Genomic DNA, 19,557 nt, shown 5'->3' with positions numbered 1-19,557 from the left:
AAGACAAAACGTTATTTAATAAATTCTAGTCAAAATTATTGTTTGGATTGGTTATTTTTTTATTTTATACTGTATTTTATTTAACTATACTTGTGTATGTCGATGAAAAATATAAAAATATGTTTGCGTGCTCTCACTTAAAGTATTTTATCTTAGCAATAAAAATAATAAACTCAATTATTTATATAAAAAATATATACAAATAAGACAATGTATAGAGCTTTTTAACTTTAAGTAACACGCAGGTATAGTAGATTATAATCTATACAAATAACTCGGTAACGTTAAAAGAGTTACTAGAGAGAGAAAGGTAATTCTATAGCTGTGATGTACGATTGAAGAAGCACTTTTGTGCTGCATGCTACGTCATTTTAAACTGAAGAGGTGTCGGAGGGCATGTGAATAGTTCTAGAGGACGCTTCGTAGCGAGGTCACGTGGTCACAGAACGTAGGACGTCGCTAATGTAATTCGATGAGCGGCGATTTATTATTTACGTGGCATGCTATTAATGGCAATTGTAACGCAGATACTTTCTGATAAAGAAGTATTTATTAGTCTATTGGTGTTGTTGAATTATACATTTAGTACAGTGACATTTAAAAATATTACTTATGTACTATTTTCGAGTATATAAATAATTTGCAATACTTTGAAAACATCCAATATTGTAATCGTATTATCTTAGGTATTATTGTTACTGTTATTTTGATTTGCTCAATTATTTAAATGTTTATATAAGCTAGATCTGAAGTAATCGTGTTAGTTTTGTTGGAATTTAATTGTAGCTTAAATATTTAATGCGACGCTAAAATGTCCGTCGTCTTCGGATGTGTGCAAGAATTTTCCACTAGGAAAACAAGAAGACAACATCCATGTCTATGTCTACTTTGTCTCTTTATATAAATTATTAAATATGCGTAATGAACACTTCTAATGTTATTATACAGATCAGTGTCGTGAATTAATATTTTAGGGTACGCATAATATTTACATTTTTAAATGTACCCCCCAATAATCCAGCCAAAGGATAAAAAATTTATTAGTTATTTTATTAAAATCTCTGTTTAAAAAATTATTTGCATGTTTTTGTTGAAAAATTATACGCAATATGTTTTAAAAAAATCATAAAATTTCGTGCCTTCTTATTTCTTTTTATATTTGCTTCGTTTCGATATGTATGACTTAATTATTAGCCTTTTATAGACAGGGTCAAACTGCGCTGTAAAATAGTGTAATTAAAATCAATTTTAGCAAATATTTACTAAATGTAATAGTAAATTTTTATTCGTGTTAGCACCTGAATTTTTTATTGTTATTGCACCTTTTTGGAACTCCCTCTTAAGAATTTGTGACTATTAGTACAAGATGAAATTAATATCACTTGAAAAGTTTTTAAAAATTGGTATGAAACGCATTCATTCCTCTTAGACTGCGAAGTTTTGAAAGAAAATTTGTAATGTTGCCGCGTAAAATATGATGAAAGTAATTTCGAAATCTCTAAAGGTTTCCGATGATTGGGTAAAAAGGGTTGTGTAGTTTGTTGTGCTTATACAATATTCAACTCAATATAAATATTCGCTTAATTCTTCAACCACACACTTCAATTTGGAGTTGCAAATCTCGATTTATGATATTGTAGAATACCAGGGTAAATAATAATAATTTTAGTCGATATAAGTTTACTTCACAAACGAGTTTAAAATCACTATACAAATAATTCTAAAGCTTATCTTTATCTGTTGTAAAATTTTGAGAATATTTAAGAAATGTACTTAGAATCTTATCTTGTCTTTGTGAAATAAGAATAATTAATTAAATTGTATAATTTTAAAAAGCATAATTGACGTGGTATACGAATGATTGACGAGTCTAGAGTGGGCTGCGCCATTTTTTAATTCGTTTAGCAATAAAGTCATTCGTACTTTGACTGAGTATAGTTAAGATCTATATCAGAACAATAACTAATAACAAAATATCTGTCAATCTCTTTTACAATTTTTATAAGCATTTAAATTATTTAATTATAACCTTTTTGATCAACATTGTGGCTATCTCAATGATCATATCTCCAAAAACTTCTTTGCAAATAAACGTCACACCCATTTTTATAATATATTAATCTATATTATATGTGGTGTTCAAATTCTAAAATAATTGATGTATTACAATTTATAGTGATGCAATTAAATGAGCTCTGAAAGGTTCTGTCTATATTTAAGTGTCATTAATTTTTAATTATTTTAATCGATAAAGCAATAATTACTTAATTATTTTACATAATAAAAAAAAAATGTTTTATTATCCTTGTATGGCTCATACATGAAATATATTGTATGTTTATGAAAAAATAAGAGTAATGTAATATATTTTTGAATACTTATACTAGTTACTTAACTTGATTCTGTTCTACCGTCAACGTTTGTTCAAAAGACAGAGCCTTCAGTTAATGTAGGTACTTAATCATTTATGTTTTTGCAAATCTTTAGTGGTACTATAGATAGGTGACACGTAGATCGAACAGTTAGATTTTCACTTGTCATATCTTTCAAATATCAATGTAATTGTCAACATATCTAATCGTTTTGTGAATTGAATTGATTAATGTTAATATAAATGTTGTACGTACGGTTACAGTATACTGTCATTATGGTTAGTTTCGATATAATTAATGTTTGTTTTCATTATGTTTATTCAATAAAGTGTGTAAATAAAATAAATCTCTTTTTATTGACGAATCCTTGTTTTATCATAGTTATAGTATTTTGGTAATTATTTAGTATCGAGCCATCTACAATGAGACTGTTATTTTTTTTATAATTTGTATGTCTTGTTGAGCTTAAAAAACCGTGTGTGTGTGCGTGCCTTTGATAAATTTGCATTACTTTTTTGAAATCGTGGTAAATTGATACAAAACCGACTCATGACTCTGTGATCATATCAGTGTGGTGATTTTGCAGGACACCGAATTCAGCCTCAACGTAGGTGCGGTGCGATAATAAATATTTACCGACACCTCTATAATAAAAATGTTTATTATTTCAAATATATTCTAAAATACTGGAATGTACTCTGTCTTGACCGGCCAAGGGTCCAGATGTAAACAAACCAGAGGTTGACCAAGCTTGAAAGCAAGGTGAAACCACAAATAAATAGGTACCGCAGCATGAGCTTGTACCATTAGTACGCATAAGCTTACCTTGTACCAGTAGTATACCGGAAATTTTGTTTCCTGAGTGTATTTCTTCAATTAATCATCATTATGTTGAAGGAATTTCTCGTTTGGTGGCATATAATCTTAAACAAGTAAAACAAAAACTATTGTTATGAACCTTGTCGATTATAGGATCTTTTTTTGGATGCAATGCCATTGGCAAATCCCCTGGTTAACAAATGGAAACAACGCGATTAACATCTTAAAATTGAGTCATCAACCATTAGGACTACCTAGATCATGTATCTTTTGTTTACCAGTTATTATAAACCTCGAGAAATAATTGTCAATATTAGACCTACGTAGCAAAAATAAATAAGCACTATACTTCTCGTCAACTTCACTTAGCATACTTACCTGCTGACTATATTCAAATATACTAATCCTATTAATATAAAAGATTTAATTTGTGATAGATTTTGGTTTCAAGAATGCTATTTACTATATTAACTTGACAAAGTAAATAAATTATATTTCGTAAAATCCATAAATTTTCTTAAGATTGAAATAATTTTTTCTTGATAACGTTTTTGATTACGGATTCACTTATTTCATCTCCTGAACATTTAGATATACAAGGCAACACTCAACAAAAGATACAGCTTTGAAGTTTGAAAACATTTTTTAGTCTGACAGTATTCACAGGTAATTTACAGGTATTTTATAATCTAAGGCCTATGAGAGTAACATGAAACACTAATTAAAAAGATATGTAGATGAGAAGCCTCTACCTCATATGAGCCGAGATGGCCCAGTGGTTAGAACGCGTGCATCTTAACCGATGATTTCGGGTTCAAACCCAGGCCACCACTGAAATTTCATGTACTTAATTTGTGTTTATAATTCATGCTCGGCGGTGAAGGAAAACATCGTGAGGAAACCTGCATGTGTCTAATTTCAACGAAATTCTGCCACATGTGTATTCCGCCAACCCGCATTGGAGCAGCGTGGTGGAATATGCTCCAAACCTTCTCCTCAAAGGAAGAGGAGGCCTTTATCCCAGCAGTGGGACATTTACGGGCTGCTAATGCTAATGCTCTACCTCATACACAAGAAGCCCCATTCTGATTTCGTATCTGAAAAATCAGACGAACAAAAATCATTGGATTTATACGATACGTTCATGTCTGTTCCTGTGGTCTACTGTTTAATAGCATAAAATGAATACATATTTTCATCTTTGTCCTATGATATTTAAATATAGTGTAAGGTAACCGATACGAAATTTGCCTTAATTTATAATTTCGACTTTACTTATAATACTTTGAGTTGTGTAGAATCGATGGAATTATGATTACCTACGTGGTAGGTTCCATAAGACCTTGATATATCAAATGATATACTTATTCGAACAACATTTTCAATTTCTTCATTATTATGTAGGTAATATACAATGTTACAATACTTGTTAATTCGTTTAATATTTTCATATTAATAAACGAGTAAGAATTACAAACGAACCTAAATGTAATATGACTTGTTTTAATCCTTTTCAATACAAACATTATAATTATTCAAATTTTGATTGCCACCAAAATTCATTGTTGACTAAGAGTCAATCTCCTGCACAACAATACCCGCCTGAAAAAGTGGATACCATTATTATCGCGTTAAGCCAATAGTATATTATTTACTATTTATTGCACATTCATATTATTTTGATGACTACTATTATACTACCTACCAAAACATAGCGTTTTACTACAATCACTAGTATTGAAGCAATTAATCAAGGCACCAATCAAACTGTAAGAAACTACTATTCTTATTTAATTTTAAACATTATAATGTAGCATCACAACAACATCGTTAATTTTGATAGAAACATTTTGATACAAACACAAGTACCTAGTAAGGTTTACCTTGGCACCCTTATGGGTTTTTAGTATTCAATAATAAATGATGTTAAAATATCTACTTAGGAGGATTATATTCTCGCAGTATACCCTATATGTTATAGAATATATAACTTATATTTCCGTACTAATTTATATAAATACCATCATCAGGTGGTCCATTTGCATGTCTTTCTTCCATTTAAAATTAATTTAAAACATATGTTTTATCAAAATATTAAAATCCTAGTCATGCTCAAAGTTTGAATAATGTGTGTTAGTATATTATACGTTCTAAATAATCAAAGTAATTTAGATATATAAAATATATTTAGATCATATTCTTCGAAATTATGTAATAATTAGTTGAACCCCAGATGGGATTTTTGGGATTGGTAAAATTTCAGGAGCAAACCAACTTTAAAATACTAGAGTTTTCTCTGGCTATGCCTTCTTTTTTACCTTTTGGTCCCGACGATAAGTTAGTTTCGCGTAATCAGTATTCTTATCTCTTTGGAATATTAGTACATATACTAATATTCCAAAGAGGTAAAATTTGTTTCGTTGTATGTACGGGGTAATTTCTGGAACAAATGAACCAAGTATAAAATAAATTGCACATAGCTGTTTTAGTATTTTCAAAGTCTATATAAATAGTATGATACCGAATCGTTATCTGACTGTACTTCTTCTTAATCAATCAACGGATTTTGAACTAAATATTTTTAATAGAAAGAGCGATAATCGAGGAAGAAGACATCATTTGTAAATATTTTGTATAATAAGGCTGAACTATGACGATGTTTTCTTCAAAAAACAATATTAAATAAGGTTACATAGCTAACTTAGGCTAAACTTAAAGATATAGATCAAACAGAAATACATCATCATAATATAATTTAAATAACGTAATTAATATTTATTTATGAAGTGTACTTCTAATTTTCTTTATTAATATATTTCGCATATGCAAAGCCAGGGCAGGTCGCTAGTCGTAAATATGAACTGTTCAATTCTAATTTTCGTATATTTATTTAATTCTCCAACATTAATTTTCATCCCCTATATCACCTGCTTAGTAGGTGAATTATCAATAATAATCCTTTGTTCGTTCTCACATATATTGTAAAGGAATCTTCAGTGCGAAATGGTATACTGGAAGGACGACCAGCTTAGGCAATAAAAACATCGCCTGTTTAGTTAATAAGTATAATACTTACATAAATATAGTCATTACAGCCCGCCCCTCCCTACTATATCCTAAATATATTACGTCAAATCTCTTACAAAACCCGTGTCGTATTTTATAGTAAACTCGTAAGTATTTTAATCCGTAATAATCAAAAAGTCAAAAATTAGTGAAGCTTCCGCAAAAATTCATATAATGTAATACACAATATACATTCCACATATATTTAGAATGACGTCAACTTACATGACACACATAATATATTAAAAGTTGGCATAAGACTATAGACTTTTTGATCGCATGTCTACGCTTACCATTAAGATATTGAAAATTCAATTGAAAGCCAAGTCCAATAAATATATTTCAAACCTTAGAAGTCATATAGGCCTGTTATAAGGCTGTAGTTACTAGAATAAGGTAAGTAAATTATATGCATAGCATAAGTATAACACGCGACGGATCGATCTCGAACATTATTTCCAGTTTAAACAATTTTATTTATTTATTGAAAGTTAAAATGTAACTCCCGTACACAATTACGAGTTCAATTAAGTTTTCTTTGTTGTTTAAAATAAATCATATTTCCAGAAAGTTTTAAATAAAAACTAGCTTACAAGCGAGGACGTGGATTAAACTCGCCTGCCGTTTGCCATTATCGTGGTTCACGCGATGTCTTAACGCCCTGACCTCCAGCCACTTTTGTTATTGACTTTCTTATGCCTTACTCGCTATGGATTAAATAGGACGAAGCGACAAATAACTAATCCTAAAAATAATAATAATTTACCCCGTAGCGTATACTTGTTACTGACATACCTATTAGCTGCTCTTATTAACGATATACTATAAAAATCCGATCGCTAAAAATCTCATTTACATTACCTATAGCTTTAGAAAACAAAGAATGTTAAAATTTGTTCGTTGAAATACTATTTAAGGTTAGATCGGAAAGCTGAAGTTTTTTAAAAGTATGTACGTTTTTACAAATAAATAATAAACAGTAGTCGTAAACTGACTTTATTTGTTATTAATGCCGAACAATAAATATGTATGTGGCTGAAAATAAAACAAACGACAGTGTAGTGATGTGTCGCAGAGGTGGAAAGTGCGCATGCCCGCCACTGCGCCACTAGGCGGCGCGCTGCCCCCTGGCGGACTCGCGTCGCAGTGAATTGCGTAACAAAAGCACACTCGCCTTCAGACGCTACGCTGAAAACTTCAGCTCCGTGCGCGCCGACGGTATGGGGAAGCGTAAATCGCCATAAAACTTTCCCGCGGTGCGCGCTCAATTAAAATAGCGTTTTTTTATTTATTTATCAACTGTCAAAACCTATTTGAAAGCCAACATTATTTAATGCTTGTAATTAGTAACTTTCTGTAGTTTTGTTCGAAAGTTGACTGTGTCGAAAAGTGAGTCGATGCGGATTTCGCCGGTTACGTATGAAATAGTGCGAACGTTCTAAGTGTGTGTGTTCATTTGTTTTGTTTTACTTTGCTTGGTAGCAAGTGGTGGCGGTGCCCGGTGGGACCGCGCTGGTGGTACGAAGGAATCGATACTGCGGTGGGAGCGGCAAGGTAAACTTTTACCGTCCTTTATTATTTAGCCGTATTTCTTTTGCAAATATAGCAAAAGGAAAACAATTAATTCAGTTCATTCATTCGTTTTAATAATGTTTTCAATACAATGGATTCAGACGAAGGTTTTTAATTTTTGACGCATATTTTTCTATATCTAATTCAAATAAATCAATCAATGATCAAATTTTAATTCACATGAATTATTTGTATTTATATGAATATTCCAATTAAAAACAGTAAAGTCTAAAAGACAATCTTTGTCTGACTTAACCGCTCACGTAACTCAAGTAAGAAATTCTATTTCATATACATATCAAGCTGTACTCATAACAGATTATAAATTTATTTTTTAATAACAGATAAATAATATTGCGTATGTTTTTTAAATTTATTTTTTAATAACAATGAATAAGAATGAGTATTATTTTTAATAACAATATATAATTAAACGAGTATTATACCGTAGTGACTGAAAGTATCTCATAAACATAATAATAAAGAATCTAATTATGTATATTTTCAATTAAATTTATTATTAAAACCTTGCTTTCGTTAACACGTAAGATACTAGGACGGTTTCTTAGATGGTATTCTTCACAAACTACAGTCAAGTTATAGGTAATACTTACTAGTTAAAATCAATATGCTTGTATAACGAGAATTATAACATATAGATATATGTAAACATGTTCCACACAAAATGCTTACAATCAATGACATGTTTAATGATACACATCCTATTTATGGACATTTTTTTTTTGCAATTATAAATATTGGGTTTCGGCCAAAGTGTGACGTAAAGTAGGTATTCTCAAAGAAGTAGGTCATAGAGATGTCCGAATTCGTATATACGAAATGTTTTGTGAAAGAATTAATTGTTAGCTTTTATAGGTTAATTCAGCTACAATTAAATATAAATATTTAAGAGGGGATTGAAGACAAGACGTTTTATGAATTTTAAATACGTACTAGTGATGTGTAAAATACGAGTATTAAAGCCTCATAATTTTAAACATAATTATAATTTAAGTCTTAAAAATTTTTTTTTTTTTGGTTTTACGTTAAACTTATTATTGGTATACATATATACGGCTTACTTAATATGGAATTGAAAAAGTAAATCATAATTAATTATGTATTTATTATATGTAAAATATATGCTCGAAATATAAACATTAATTTTAGCTTTTATAGTAATAACTCAACATCAGAAAACATTACGATATTCTACCTACGTTTTATTATTCTTTAACCTTATTTAAAATATCTACACGTTAAGTAATTGTTGCCACTATAAATATAAATATGTAGGTATATTTTCTTAATCGATTGTAGCCGTACACGGCAATGGTCTACATGAAACGCTATTTTCAGAATTCAAGAAACTTTTCTAAGAATTCTAACAGACCTGGAAGGGGCATCAACATTCTACCGAGCTGTCTAGAATAGATTGGCATGATCTAAATCGCTCTGTTGTTCATTAATAATTAATTCGACCAACATCTACGAACCGATCGTTAACTTTGGGTTAAGGTCTTTGGACTAATTGAGAATGTAATAGTCAATTTTCATATTCTACAATCATGATAGCGTTCGTCGTCATAATTTAGGTCTAAGTATATACTTATATATGCTAAGTCTTTTGTCCTATAACACAACCAAAATAATTATTATCTATACTAACATTATTAATGCGAAATTAATACACGCTGTTACTTTGTGTGTTGTTCCTACTTAAACAAATTTAGATGAAATTTGGTATGGAGATACTTTAAATCCCGAGGAAGGAGGTAGGCTTTTTTGTTTATTTAGTAAAATAGTGATACCGTATCGCGCGGGTAAAGCCGCAGGTTCAGCTAATAGGTTTATATTATGTAATGCTTTGTTAAAGAACTATAAAAATATCTTAAGAAAATTAAATGTACTGCTAGCGGTTAACTCGGTTTTTCGATTTCTCGGTTACTCTTTTTTTAATTATCAAAACTCCAAGCTTTTTATACCAGATAGTCGAATAAATTATTCACTATTTGAATATCTAGTAATGTTTTTTTTTTTTTTATATTAAGAGCTTAATATATTTGCGTATAAGTTTGCTGTGTGTGTAAAAAAAAGTACTGTCACCATTTATTCTTTGCGGTCAACACGCGTGGGGCATGATTATGTTACGCAATATCGCACCGCACTCTTTAACGCAAACACAAATGTAACAAATATATAACAATAGTACATTCAATAAATCAATTTTGCTTTGCGAACAGAATATTATCCAATTTGTTTCGCGAAACCAGAAGCTATAAGAATAAATGCACAATATATACATTAAATACTATAAGGTAATCGTTATGATCAATTAATTCATTTTTGCAATTATTGTATTTTTTTTAATTGTAGGTTTTTTTTCTGAAGAAGTAATAATCGTCTTCCTTTTTCCCATAGTATCTACTTTTATGTATATAATAGTCAGTAGAGCATTATATAAAAAATGTCATTATATATATCTATTATATGCTGGACATTTTCTGAGATCGAAATATCTTACCTTTTATGTCAAGAAAGAGAGAGACTGTTAATCATTTAAAAACTTTTTTAAAGCTATAATATTTTATGTCACGAATCACAATATCTTAAGGTATGATATCTGGAGTGTCTCATAGTATCAACCGCTGGTAAAATAAAATAATATTTGAATCCCTTTCAATCTCTTCAAAGTGAGCTGTTAACTGTCGTGCATGCATGTACCCGACTGTTATAAATTGTCCGTATCCAGTTATTCGAAAATAATGTAAGGAAAATATACATTATCTTCGACGGGTATGACGTTTCATTGAATTAAGTATAATTAGTAATTACAGTCTCATGAAACATAACATTTTAGCTCATTTTAGTTTCTAGCGTGGGTGGCGCATTCGGTGTAAAGATTAGTTAACATTTCTTAGAGGAGTAAGGTATATAGAGTTCACTTACCATAATGTATTTAGGACAAAAGTAACAAAATTAAGAAAAAAGAAAAAAAAAAAGAAAGGAAAATCAAGGAAAATGTATTTCATTTACACATTTTCTATTGTCAAATTAAATAATTACATTTAATTTAATATTTAATTTCAGCACATCGAAAAATCCACGCACGTTTGTTCTCCATACGATTAATACGTTCACTCCATTATATTTTTATTTATACATAACTGTATAACAGCAAAGAACTTAGTCGAAATATTATCTTATAAAACATAAATATTACATTGCATGTGATTCGCTTAAAAACTTATGATTCCTTTGTACGTAAGAATTGTAGATTTCCACATTGTCTACAAACATTTTTTATTACACTAATATATAATATAAATAAATAAAAAAAAAACATTACCAATGTTACAAATCAATATATCCCCCTTAATAAAAATTGTTGTTTACAATTTACAGTTATGATTAATAAAAATTAAGATGTTGAAAGATATCTTAATTTAAAAATAAAGTAATGACGTAGATTGCGCTACGAGATGTGTTAACACAGTACGAACGGACATATTACTTGAGTAGATTAGCTGATTGAATTAAGGTTATATTGTCTCATTATTAACAAAATATCGTGAAGTAAAATCTTAACAAATGATTAGTTTTTTTTTTATAATTCATTTCATGTCCAAATAAGTCTTATCGAAAGAAAAATTAGTGTTATAGTAACGAACGATCTACGTTCACTAAATTATTTTTAACGAGTTTACGGAACAGTAAAAATACCTAATTATGTTCGTACCTAAATTAGTAAAATGCTTAAACACCTATAAATTTGATTTATCATTTATTCATTGTATTGTTTATGTTCAATTCAAATATAATTCCGTTTAAATAAGTAGATAGTAAACCACGGAACGACTTGCGCCTTATATAAACGTTTATAAACAACACTTTTATGACTTTACACTATTTTCGGACGTTCGCAGTTTTATTCCTGAATGTTTTCTTATTGCATTCCTTGAATATATAATTGATGAGCTATAAAAATGACAACTACTTTAAATAAAGACAAATTTGCAATTACATGACAATATAAATTAATACAAGCAAACGAACCGCCACTTGTACAATAATTGTGCGTGGGAAAACACAGACTCGACACACAGAATATATCAATTTAATATAATATTATTCGAAAATATTAAGATAATAACATGAAATATAACATATCTAAAAAGGAAAGTTCATAATTTTAACGGAAATTTATAATATAACAATCCCATGCAATATATAATTTAAGAAAATTACTTAAATCTACTAATTACAACGGTGTAATTTATACACGATGAATGTCGATATTTTGTTTAAAAATTGTGACATAAAAATTAGATTCATATCTCATATCATACTCACTTGAACTTATTATTATAGTATAAATAAATAAAATATTGATGTTCTTCATAATAATACACATTTTTCCAAAAAGAGGAGGTAGTAGCGGCAGATTTTGTTCGCGTAAAGTTTAATGACCCTAAAAACGAAGACGTATTATATCGACATGACAGCATGTTTAGAGTGAAAACTTCTCAAATTAAATATTTTTTTACGTACAATATAAATGTATTTTATTTATAAATTCCATATAAAAAAACGATGTATTGTGTTGTTTGCGATAATTATTATGATTCAATTATTAACGAACTAACGAATTCAGTAAACATACTGATAAAAGAATTGGCTACACGAATATTAAATTCTTCGATGTCTTGTAGTCTAATATCAATATATTTTTATCTCGTGTATGTTCAGTGTAAATTAATTTAAAAGAGTCTTTCTATTGTCCTATTAAGTATTTATATATTGCAAGAATTACTAGAGTTTGGCAAAGCTTTGCAAATTTATGGCGTCTGTAAAATATAATGTTGTACGCAGTCGTGAATAAAATACAAAAGTAAATTAGCTTACATATATTCTCAACTTATCTATGACAAATAATTTCACAAATATTAGAGTATAAGAAAAAAGAGCGTTTGTGATGATGTTTTTAAATAGGAATTATATTCTCCTCATACATTGTACATAATAAAGAGTACTTTTTTTATTTCTTTGTTGCTGTTCTTATTCAAGGAAACATTGTGTGACAAATGTTTCGCATCCGATTTGACCTAATATCAATATTACATAAAAAAAAAATATTTTTAATATACGATACTTTATGTATCACCATCTAATATTATACGTGTAAACAATGTTTTGATGAGAATACTTGTCTTGGACACTCGTATCGGCAGCGAATGTCAAACGTTATAATTAGAACGGAGACGTACGGCACTCGCCCTTGAATTGTACTGAATGCAAGAAATGAAAAGTACATTCGCAATTAAAGAAGCATTTACAATTTTGATCTAAAGATTTTAAGCTTATCAACAGTTAGTATTCACATACTAATTCAAACTACACGGGCTTTAATGTGTGAAACATAAATGCGACTATCGTAGGCACGTATTAATGTTCCACAAGTATAAAATGACAGATGACTTGCTCTGTTTCACCGTTTACTTCATTATATGAAACGTTTAAAAGAACAATAGCAGCAGTAACGTGTGTGTAACGATTGAAATGACTTTTATTTTTATTTGAAATTGTATACATCGACAAACGTCAAGCGCTTTTTAATTGAATGGGTTGATTGCTATTCTCTGCATCAAAAACAGATTTCATTTTGATAGAATAAATATTTGGAGGAGTTTTGTTGCCGTATATTCAAAATAGTCTAATAGTTTTTATTATTGAACGTTATCATTACAGTTCAATTTAACATCTCTGTTTCTTACGATTTCATACACATAGATAAGATATAGATACGCTAAGACGTTTATATATAAATCCCAAGAGATTTTTCATATCGCTACTAAAACTTAAAACCACCGAAGAAAACGTATGTCGTGGTACAACCGTTTTGAACGATGATGTTTTCGCCATATATAATGTATTAAATAATAGACAAAATTAAATAAATTATCAACGTTTGATAACGAAATGACAAGAATTAAAATTGCTGTTATAATGGATTAAAACAATGACAAAAAATAAATTTAAATAATAGATGAGAGAAAGAGAAAGAGAGGAGAAGGTCGCCTGAAGAAGATTTAACACTTTTTCCTTGCGAAACGATTCACTTTACTGTAAACCACGTAAAAGATCTTCGTTCCAAAACTCACGTAATTTTCTATTTTGGTAAACCCTTTAAGCTAAAGACATAATAAGCACCTGTTATTGTTTGTAATTTGCATATTAATTTAGATCATCTATGGAAACTATTATTACTATTTGACTACTCTAACTTACAAGGTACGTCTGAAATATTAATCCCCACCCAATATCCTATCGCAATCTCTCGCTACATCACGTAGAAACCATTACTCCCTTGCGAGATTTGTAATCTTCCAAAACGACTTGAACTTTCGCATTACTTTTTATCTAAGCGAATGTTACATGTGTAGTCAAATAAGAGGCATTCATAAAAAAATGTCGTTAACACAATCGATAACATTACATAACCTTGATACACCATAAAAAAATACTGCTTTTTATGAATGTTTACAGATCTTTTTTGAGGCACACGATGTGATTCCTGACCAATTTTGCGTTCGTTACGCATCGTCGAGTGCAAACCAAACTGTATAAAAAAACAAAGCTTTTCGGCATATACCTACTGAAAACACAGCTATTTAATTTTATGCGAAAAAATACTATGATAAATCCATAATGAATGAGTCAAAATGAAAATTGTTCAAATGACGTACATTGAAGGCGCGTTTCATATAAATTCCGTAGTACCTAAGTAAGTACAACGAATATCATTAAAACGTACTTGCTTAAAATTGGTGTAAGTGCTATATTAGAATGAAGTGAGCCAACTAAAAGAGATGAAATTCTCCTTTTCAAATGAAGCCAATTATAAATATGAATAGCTTACAACAATTTAAAAAATTAGGCATTATCCAAATATCCAAGAATTACGCAATTAATTTATGGTTCTCATAGTATTATATACCTACTTACTATTTATATGAAGATTTTAATTCGAAATAGTATCGAACTCTTTGCTGTACAAGTTCACAAAATAAAATTATATTTGTAAAAGTAACATGGTAAGCAATTGGAGGCTTAGGTGCGAATAAAGAGGCGTGGTCGAACAAACCATTAAATCCAGATATTCCCATGTTTCCGACTCGCAACATTATTCTCAGACAAGGCTTTTAGAGCCGAAATACCTTCTATTTTGTTGCCTCTAATGGACTTTATTTTGGTAGACAGGACCATTTTATAACTCACATTTTTTATCGTATATTTGTCTCTGTCTTCTTTCTTCTTCTTTTATTTTTTGTCCTTTTCTTTTTAATACACATAATAATTAAGTAAGCAAAATATGTGTTTGTCTATCTAAAACTGCAACTACTAATTACTAAGCGATATAACAAGAACTAAATTCATATAATTAAGTATTTATTAATCAAATATGCTAAGTTTTATGTAATATACAAATATGCTGGTTTGGTGTTAACGAGAAAACTCAATTACACAAAACCTCCGTGTAAAATTCAATCGCATTAACATTCCGTAACAATGGCAGAACATTGAGTTTATATTTATATTATGTAGTTTGGTTAAGAGCTGACTACAAATTAAACATTACTGATTTAAACATTTTGTTAAGTAAATGTCATCTATCTTATGCTGGTGTGTATAAAATATCGTCAAAAATAAATACTCTAGCTCTTTATTTATCTATCTCTTTATTCAATTTGTTATGTTCGGCGCAGTGTATGTATAAAACTAGAAGAAAAAGGATTTAGCAGACTTTACGGTCGGCCGTTTGTTTAACGCCAAGCCTCCTTGGGGGCGGATTTGATGGTGGGTTAGTTTCAGCCACCTCACGGTTGTTGAAGCGTTAGGTACTTATGGATGCGCTGAACACAAAAAATGATATGGGGCTCTCCATCTCTCTCTTCTTCTTTGTCGGAAATTACTAAAAACCTTGTAGCATAACAAACGTATATAGATTATACTATTGTATAAAAACGTCATTAAAAATTTCGCTCAGTCAAGTCAAATCCCTACCCCCTGAAGAGTCGAGTGCCAGGGAATATAAAGATAAAGTTATTTTTAATGTCTTATTTGTTTTTGAAGTTTATGTCATATTAGGCGAGGAACTAAAGGCTTTTTTAATCAGATAAAATTCGCACCACCAGTTTAACCTGTAAAAAACAGTATGATGGAATAAGTCCCAAGTGTTCTATATCAGGAGAGCAAGGCCTTGCATAGCTGATGATCATTAATGGATACTTTTAAAATACTATCATTCTTGAGTTATTAAGTAAATGAGTCTTAAAATTCCATTCTTATAATTTTTGTATGAATTGCAACCCAATCACATTTTACATAAACTCAGATTAAAAAAATCCTGTACTGTATTTTACATTAAAAAAATCTTCATACTTATTATAATTTAAGGGATGATGTCATCAGAAATTTTCTAAAAAAATATATTTGTTTTGAAATTTCTTGCTATTATCAGAGACAGCCTTTCGCTTAAATTATAAGACTGCGAGATGAATAAAGCATAACGAGTCGACTCCGAGATATAATGAAAGGGCCAGAAATCCGTCTAATGAATAATAAAAATGGTTAGAAGTAGTCCCACTCTAGACAATCTAATCCCTTTTGTAAAATATGCAAGAGGGCCTTTAAGATATCTAAAGTACCTAAGCTATTAACTACAATAAAAAGAGTAACGTGAAACTTCCTTTTATGCTCGTTTCCTGCATTTAATCTTGTTAAATTCAATCTATCATTCAGTTTAGGGAAGATTCGGATGACCGTAACGGCATCGCCGTGAGTCATCGCAGAAGTTTTAGTTGATAAAAATCCCATATAAGCCGGTACAGTTGTATTGCTTAAGACAGCAATATAAGAGTCGCGGTGCAAGCAGAGTTCTAGCCATTCCCCCTGATTTAAAGAAACTTTCAAAGATTTATTTTTAAAGCCAAAATCTCTATATTGAGTAAGATCAAAAATATTTTTACTGTATATCTTTATATCAGTTTTAATTCATTTGAATCGTAACATAAACATTAAAATATGATTTAACAACAAAACATCATAAAAATGTGTAATTAATAATGATATTCTATTATTACGAAAATATTAGCTTCTTTCTCTACTCATTTATATATGGTCATTAATTAAAATAAGCTCAACATAAGTTTACAAAAAGAAAAGACTTAACAAAACTGCAATTAATATTTCTAATTCGCTTCACCGATGGTCCAAGAGTTGTCCATCATCGACGAGGCGCCCGAGTTTTTGCACAGGATGCATATATTAAGACGAGCCTGACCCGGTACGAGATCTGGGTACCTTTCTGAAGTATTCCACTTTTGTGAATATTATAAGCTACAGTATTGCGTGTGAAGAGTAGGCAGAAGAGGCTGATCTCTCCATACTTCTCCGAAAGCTAGTTGATTTCAGCCTATAGGTATATTAACAATCTGATTGGGATTTTAATTAACGGTATTTGTTTAAATAAACTGAGCTAGGCAGGAGACATGATGCTTATTAGTCCTTAATAAATGTTACTAAAACATTCCTTTAGATTTTTAAAGGCTTGTAATGGAATATTAAGAGAAACAGAAATATTATTCTTTATAGTTTATAATGTTTTAATGAGGATACTGCACTGTTTTGTGATTGGATCAGCGCTGCAGGCAGTGGACCGTTTCAAATATCCTTTGTGACGATCTATGAGGGATTATTGGCTGGTGTTATTTGCTCGCTGCTCTCAAAATGTTAAATTCATAATGCATTAAGGGGTCTGTATAATCAAAAAAATGTATACTAAAGTTAAGATAAGAAAAAAGAAATCTACGCATATAAACCAAAACTTACAAATGATAAACAAGATACTCGCATGTGTGACCCCAACGAAATCACTCTGCATTGTAATTACCTTACATACTTTGTTCCGACAACGATTAAGCACTAAAAACAACACCTTGTATAACATAAGTACGTGGAAAATCAATATCAAAATTAATTTATAAACTAATGAACACATTATATTTTGTTTTCTTTATTTGAACGAGTTGGAGTGCACGCGACGCGTGGAAATAAAGTTTTTTATACCCTTGGGAACGCTTTTGTTTCCGGCCATAAAAAGTTTTCTATGAGCATACTATATAATTAACCTATCACTACGCTGAATTTTAATGAAATCAATCTACTGATTTTTAACTGAAGCCTTTTTACGTGAAAGTAAGGAATATTAAAACGTACTACACTCTCAGTCGCAAATTTGGCCATAGACAAAAAAAAAATAACAAAATGCTCTTCCAAATTTAAAGTCGCTGTCACTAGAGACATTTGAATGAATATTAACAGATTCGATTATTATATAACATATTCCTTTTAATATAATAATATGCATTTAAATAAGTACAATACATATATGAAAAATTTAATATTCTTTCATAGTATGAAAAATAAATCTTAAAAATAAAAACAATCTTGTTTCTTAAGGAATACTAGCCAACCGCGTAGAATATATTATATGTAATGCATAAATGTCATTAAGCAATCACAAATGCTCTCAAACTCTAATTACTTGATACAACTGGAGTTAATTCAGGCAAAAAACAAAACAGCTTCAACTTACAGAAAATAAATAGACAGTACAAAGTATAAATACAATGTCCCTTTAAGTTCATACTAAATTTAATCAATTAAATACCCAAAGCAAACTATACAGTACCAACTTCTATGTAATGTCGCCATTTCACGTCAGAACCAAAGAAAAGGAATACCTTATATATAATTTGAGGTATTCCTTCCTAGATTTGTTTAGTCCTAAAATACAATTAAAATAAAATATATGTTTAATGTTCAAAAAGACAGTAAATAATAGAATCTTATTTAGAAGATATTGTACATAGAATTAATAGAAATATTCAGTACCCATGTTCACGTATTGAGTGCTTACATGGTGGTAGGGCTTTGTGCAAGCCCATCTGGATAGGTACCACCCACTCATCAGATATTCTACCACCCACCAGCAGTACTCAGTATTGTTGTGTTCCGGTTTGAAGGGTGAGTGAGCCAGTGTAACTACAGCCACACGGAACGTACCATCTTGGCTCCTAAATTCCATCTTGGCTCCAAGGTTGGTGGCGTTTTGGTGATGTAAGGAATGGTTAATATTTCTTACAACGTCATTGTCTATGGGCGGTGGTGACTACTTAACATCAGGTGGCCCATTTGCTCGTCCGCCTACCGATATTAGAAAAAAATTAATTAAGTCTTATAAAGAACGGTAGCTTGACATTTAATTTAACTGTAAAATGAAGCTGTTAAAGTGCCTTTTATAAGCCTTAAATTTTTTAATAAAGAATGTTTTGATTTTGATAGATTTGCAGTACCTTTACAACGTCATAATCCATAACTTGCTCTAACATATTTATATAATTATGTATTTCTATGACAATCTCGTAAGTTCCATGAGGCTGACTCATACGCCACGTGATATTCAGCTAAGATGAACTTTGTTTATCGATTAGATACTATCTTCATTTTATTTCTATGAAGTACCTAATTATCAGTCATTATTGATGATTGCTTGCATATTCATAAATAAATTTATGTATTTTATAAATAAAACAATACATTATATATATATTTACAACTATAAATGATTGACATTTAATAGAAATGAATCAAAAATACAGTATAA

The 19,557-nt window shown here is 29.9% G+C and overlaps 1 protein-coding gene across 29 annotated transcripts in view; it reads left to right on the top strand.

Annotated features, from left to right (window-relative positions):
• Positions 1–7,380: 7,380 nt before the first annotated feature.
• LOC125065479 (glutamate-gated chloride channel) overlaps positions 7,381–19,557 on the top strand; it is a 62,078-nt gene continuing 49,901 nt past the window's right edge. For 26 of the 29 annotated variants that reach the window (XR_007119627.1, XM_047673107.1, XM_047673104.1 and 23 more), the window contains exon 1: positions 7,381–7,811. The gene's annotated coding sequence lies outside the window, so the exon portion shown is untranslated. The remainder of the gene's footprint in view (positions 7,812–19,557) is intronic. The other 3 variants (XM_047673082.1, XM_047673081.1, XM_047673080.1) reach the window with 3 other exon arrangements.

The sequence above is a fragment of the Vanessa atalanta genome, chromosome 7, assembly GCF_905147765.1.
Source record: "Vanessa atalanta chromosome 7, ilVanAtal1.2, whole genome shotgun sequence".
Taxonomy (NCBI): Eukaryota; Metazoa; Arthropoda; class Insecta; order Lepidoptera; family Nymphalidae; genus Vanessa; species Vanessa atalanta.
Note: the sequence above shows the minus strand (reverse complement) of the source record. Positions and strands in the feature narration are given on the sequence as shown.